The sequence below is a fragment of the Neodiprion virginianus genome, chromosome 4, assembly GCF_021901495.1.
Source record: "Neodiprion virginianus isolate iyNeoVirg1 chromosome 4, iyNeoVirg1.1, whole genome shotgun sequence".
In the NCBI taxonomy this organism is placed as follows: domain Eukaryota; kingdom Metazoa; phylum Arthropoda; class Insecta; order Hymenoptera; family Diprionidae; genus Neodiprion; species Neodiprion virginianus.
In genome coordinates, this window is record NC_060880.1 from 24,782,610 (window position 1) to 24,789,254 (window position 6,645).

Below are 6,645 nucleotides of genomic sequence, written 5' to 3' on the forward strand. Positions count from 1 at the left end.
GACAACGACACAGACAGTAACACCGACACCACCTCACTCACGGACACAGTCGAACATACACAAACACCCCAACCAGCCACACACACCACACGGGACTCAAAACGATACAAAAAACGAAAATCAATACGGAAACAGAAAAAAGAACAAAACAGGAAACACTAGACAAACTGACAACACCAAACGGACGGACGAACAACGACGCACACACAACACGGGACGCAATACGATACAAAAAAAAAAAAAAAAAAAAAAAAAAAAAAAAAAAAAAAAAAAAAAAAAGGGACAAAACAGAAAACACCAAATACACTAACAACACCAAACCGACGGACGAACAACGACAGACGGAGGCCAAAGAAACAGAACACAACCCAAAAAGAGAGAAGAGAAGGGAGAAGAAACCACGAGCCACGAGGTACAAAGAACAACGCAAAAACTCACCAAGACCCACACCGACGAGAGCCACCGTACCAAAACCAAAAATTCAAGTACAAAATAATATAAGAATAGAATAAGTTTATATAAGAAAAAAAGAGACTAAGTAGAATAAGTAGATATAAGACGACCCACAACCCACACCAAACACACACCCCGCAAATACAACCCAACCTCCATCCCTTAACCCCGACAGATCGGAGCAGACAACACAAAGACAACAAAAATAACAAAAGGAGAATACACAGACGAAAGGACCACAAAATCCGTCACCGAAACCGGCTCACCCTATAGGCCTCGCCCCGCGTGGGGAGGGGGGAGTTGTGACGTTGCACCTAGAGTGCAAGTCACAACAAACCCCAAACCCGCGGGGAAGAGCCGAACGGGTGAGCCCTGTCCCGTCGGGAAAGACCCGAACATCACCGAAGCCCCCCGACGCTCGGCAGAGCCGAGCGCGAGAAGCAGTACGATCACGGCCGTAAACGCAGCAACACCGTCGACGCCAAGGATACGAGCGAAAGAGAGAGAGAGAGAGAGAGAGAGAAAGAAAGAGAGTGAAGCACAAATACACACACACCGACACAACCCCGCTACACGCACGCCGACGACTCCAGGAGAGGGAACCGGAGAGGCCCAACTACACTCCACCACACCTCGATACACACACACACACGTTGACGACACCAGGTTAGCCTGCATCCTACAGCCGATCTGCTCCTCCCCTCGCAACACCAACCCTTTCGACCTCACACTCCCCGTCACACGACATTCCCCGTCCCCTGGCAATATCAACCCTCCCTACCTCACATTCCCCGGCACCTCACACTCCTCCTCCCCCGCGCGCGTATCTGTAAGTTAGTATTAAGGAACGCTAAGGGCTGAGGCGTGATCAGCCACAGCTAACGTCTACAACCCTTTTGTACCTTTCCTAGTTTAAGTCGACTCATTCCCCCGATCGCAACACCTGTACACCCCCCCCGTCACAAATATACACATCAAGTTTTACCGATTATATCCGCCCCGTCTCTAATTGTCTTCCCCACCCATATTATTCGTGCGGACTCAAAACCCGTCACAAAGTTAGCTGAATTAAATATCCATTTTGTTTTCCTCGGTTATTTATTATTATATTGATTAAAAAATTTTCTTAATGTTTTTTTTCTCATTATTACTCAATTTGCGGCAGGAGTCACTATACTGAAACATACTGTAACGTAAGGTTTGTTTAAAATTTCGATCGCATAAAGTATTACAACTCTCTCGGGAGTTACTAGAGAAAACACTGAGGGTCGTTGAGCGGAAGGAAGTGGTCAAACAGGCGTAAATAAATAAATAAGAAAAATGCTTTTATTGGCAATACGTGTTTACGGTTTGAAGTCTGAAACAGGACTGTGTTTAAAATAATACGGTTTGATGTAGCAGCCTTATTCATTTGATAACATGTGATAGCTATTATGTGTCTTTTATATATTGTAAAAACTGTTACTATTAAAGTAAAAGGGTTCTCCGATTATAAAGAGTAGTGAAAACTCGTGAGGAAATTATTTTAAAACAGTATATTCAAGAGAAATAGGTCAATTCCAATCTGTGTCTAGCACAAGACTGTTTTCACAGTAATATCGGTTGACGCAGCAACCAAGTAATTCATCTTTTCGTAATATTCCCGTGTTTAATCCTACAAGGTTCCTTCGTAACACTTCCCCCCTCCCTGAAGTTGATTCGTCCCTACTCAAAAAAAATTTTTTTTTTTAGATTCATAATTATAAAACTGACATGAGAATAACATAACACGTTTTAATAAGTTAAATTTTTAATATTGGAGTTGGGTACTCTCTTCCCTCTTCTCTCCGGGAGATTTGAGCTGTGGCTCGAAAATGATAAAATCCCCCTGATTCTGTCCGGCATTTGCCTTCTCTCTCAAGGAAAAAACCACAACAAAACCTTGAGAAGACAGTACGAGTACCAATTTCCGTCTTCTCCTCGGGGAATGTAAAATATACTTCGCCAAAGTCAGTGACCAATCCATTGAAGAAAATTGAAAGAATGATGCCATCTGCTTCTCAGAAACAGGTTTAATTTTGGCTAATTTTGAAAGAAGATTTCCAACGGAGAAATTCCAGAAAAATGGCTCGGTAGAATGGGTATAGATGAAAAGACTAAAAGAGATCCAGACGAGGGAAACCACAGTTGGTAGAACCATGAACCAAATAATTGGGACCAAAACGAGAAGACCAAGAGATAGGGATGGTAGAATTCGAAAAAATCCATTAAGAACTGCACACCCTGTTAAATCATTAAGAACTATTTTCATTAATCTTTCAAAAGTAGCAGGAGCATTACATAAACCAAAAGGCATAACTTTAAATTGCCAAAGTCCTCCAAGCCCAGTCACAAATGCCGTCTTTTCTCTATCCTCAGGATGCATTTGAACTTGCCAATATCCAATTTGTAAGTCAACATGTATATTTCCAACATTGATCTTACGTTCGGCCAACGAACACCGTCCCAAATCATTTTTTCCGTTAGCAAATGCTTCACGAAATTCTAAGAGTAAGTCTTTCAATTTATTTTCTGAATTGAATCTAATTTTTCTGAGGATTTTTCGTAAAGGTCATTGAGAAAATCTGGAATCTCTTTTATTCCTCTTATTAAAGAAGCAGAGTCTTGATTTGATTGATTAGAATTTGCAGGTTTTACTGTTAGAAATGGAATAATTATTCCTTTAGATGTGAGAGTAAGACTGTATATTCAAGTTACAATTATGTTTTGAAAAAAATCCATTCCCAAAATCCCCTCATCCTCAATATCAGCAACAAAAAATTAATGAGAAATTTGAAAATATTTCTCAATATCAATATCGCCAAAAATTTTGCCAAAGACCTTGGAAGTTTGTCCCATTGCCATGCGTAAAATTGAAGAAGACGCACTCAAAGGGAAATTTCTTACTAAATCTGAACGAATAACAGATGTTTCAGCTCCAGTATCAATAATTCATCCATAATTAATTCCATTAATGGTTCCTAGCATAGAGATCAGAATTAATACCTCTACGAATAACAAATTCATCTTGAGATTTATTTTGTGAATTGGAATTTATCCAGGTTTGATAATTATTATTATCACTATTTTTCCTTTTCAATTTTTCTTGTTCTCTTTGTTTCAATGATTTATGTAATGAAAAGCAAAATTCAAAAGTATGTCCTTTCTTTTTACAGAAAAGACATTCCCTCTCAAGCTTTCTAAAATCATTATTAATATAATTCTGTGACTGCGAATTATAATTTGAAAAAGAAACATTTCTATTCTGATATTCAATGCATTGTTCTTTTATTTCATTTATCGGTTGATGAGTTTCAATTTGACGAATATGTTTGGAACTAAGATTCTGTTTATTTATCGCTTCTATTTCTAAATCTTTAATTATTGCTTGATGAAGTGAAGTGGGAGCAGCCAATCTTAAAATTTGTTGAAGACTTTGATCAGATAGAGCATTGATAAATCTAGCACAAGCTATTTGTTCTCGAATTTCAGTTGGACAACCCGGTAAAGAATTCGGATTAATCGTTCATGACTTCGGGTAGCAAGATCTTCGTCTCGACCCTGGCGTCTATTTTCTAATTGTGTATAATATTGTAACGTACTTTGACGTTACGGAAAAAAAATATGGATCCGCGAGTTTAATTTTCTAGTCAAAAGAAATCAAGAGCGTGAATAAAATGTTGCGAAAATGCTTTAATGCAAGATATGTGTTTCTCGTTTTAAGTCTGAAACAAGACTGTTTTTACAATAATGTTGGTCGACGCAGCAACCTTATTCTTTTGAAAGACATAAGAGGTTTATAAATGTCTTTTATCTATGCTGACTACTAGATCATTAAAGAGGGGGCAAAACGGGTGATTTCACCCTTTGTAACACTACTCCCCCCCGAGGAAAAGAGTCGTCCCGACTCGGGAAAGGTAAAACAATTATAAAAGTGATCTAGCAGTCAGTGCTCAAAGGTGAGTTGGAGCTGTGGCTCTAAAAATTTAAGGACTCCCTTTTTTACTATCTGGCATTTGCCCACAGTCTCAAGGTAAACCACAGAAAACCTTGAGCAGATAGTTGAGCGTTAAATAATCTCAAAAATTTATGTGCCTTGTTTTATAAAGGTTAGTGTTATTGAGTGTTGTGTACCTTCATGAATTTGAAGACATCAAAATCATCCGGATCGTCGTCGAAAAGAAAATTCATTCCTCTTCAGGGAAAAATAGTCCGGTGAATCAAACACAGATGAGTACAACGAGGCGGGAAACCATAACTGGAAAAACTCTGGGTCCTAGGCAACGTAAAGGCTGATTCCCTCTGAGAACCGGCATAGGAAATAGGAAAAAGGAATGGGTGACTGAATCCAAGGCTTCTTCAGAAACAGCACACCCTAAAGTTTGGAGGACAAATGTGAGTGGTGGTATAACGATACAAATTCACTAAGTGAATTTCGGAGAATACTTGAATAAAATAAATTAAATATGTATTCAAAAGAAAAGAAACGATCTTATCTGAATCATTTCTGCGTCCTTCTTCAAAATAAGACCACCAGTCAACTTCAGGAATCGGGGAAAGATTGGGTGGGAAAAGGCTGTGTCAAGTAACCTGAAAAAGTAGTCACAAAAACTGACACTTAAGGTTAATAAAATGTGAAAATCAAGCAATCGCTCATCGACCTCGAAAAATAATCGTGGCTCTTTTCACATTAATAAACCAAAGCCTATCCGACACAAAACTCGATTCCGAAGAAGTTTCTAGAAAAACTTGGTCGGCTGTAGCTTCTGCATTTATAACCAAAACAGGAGCCGATAAAGAAGAAAAGGTTTGATTTTTCACGATTATAATACTTGTTATTATTTTTATTTCTGTAGTTTTGAGGCTTTGACTCTTCCGAGTGTTCAAAACCTCGTCTTTCTGAGGTGCTTTTGGACACCTCAATCCTACGAAACCGGTTCAAGCAAAAATATTGTTTTCTCATTGCCTCCACCTCAAGGGCTTTGGCCGTTGCCTCCCGCAGAGAAGTGAGACCCGATGTCCCAACGGCCATTTTAATTTCTGGATCATTGATTGCGTTTAAGAAAGCTTGTGTCGCTAATAAATTACGAGACGGCTCGTGATCTGGCAAAGCTACACGAGAAATCCGTTCAATATCTTGACTAAGAGACGCGAGGTCTTCGTCTCGTCCTTGTCTTCTCGTCTGTAATTGAGCTGTGTACAGTTTTGTCAAGTGGTCATTTCCGTATCTTAATTTAAGCGCAGAGCTAAGTTTTTCATAGTCGGAAATTTCTTCCTCAGACAATGCCGTTAAAACATTCAAAGCCGGCGTTTGAAGACAAGAGGCAAGGCTGTGGGCCCTCATGGCGGAGTCCCACTGGTTATGTTTTGCAATTGTATTAAACTGACGTTCATAATCTGCCCATGGAATCTTTCCATCAAAAATCGGCGGTTTTAAAGGATAAAAAGGTTTCTCGTTAATTTGAGAAGCAACCCCAGGAAATCTTGTATCATTTAATTGACTTAAATGGGAATAACGAGGTTGAACCTGAGGTAGAGGCTCGGAAAAGCCAACCTCATTATTAACTGTTACTCTACCAATTGGGGATTCATCTATTCCCCTAATAAAAGGCACAGACCTTGAGTCTCGTACATCCTGGAACCGTCCTGGATGTTGGACCTGCCGAACAGCGGGAACGGGAACAGAAGAGGGAACAGGAGAGGGAAGCGGAGTAACGACTCTGGAACCTCGTGGGGTGACGGCCGGTTCTCCTGAGCCGTTCACCTGATGAACAGCCTGAAGAGCTGCCACAGTCGTCCGGAACAGTTCATGCAGACTGGTCTCGGATCGTTCTTGAGCTTCTCTATCAAGCCTCCACTGCTCCAACTGAGAGGCAATTTCCCTTTCTCGTTGTTCTTGTTCTCTTTTTCGCTGTTCTTGTTGAATGACGATTTTTTGCTTTCGCTGCTCTTGTTGATCAAGAAGCAGCTGAAGAAGTTGCTGTTGTTGAGCAGCAGTTTCTTGTTGTTGTGTCAAGATCTTCAGTAGATCAAGTTGAGAGACCGTCGAAGAAGTTAAAAGAGGGTCCACTGAAGGTGATGAGATTATCTCAGGAACCCGCGGATTTTCCGTAATGGAAGGTTCTTCTCCGCCACTTTCCCTTCGACGTGAGCACGTCATACGACTATTGCTCA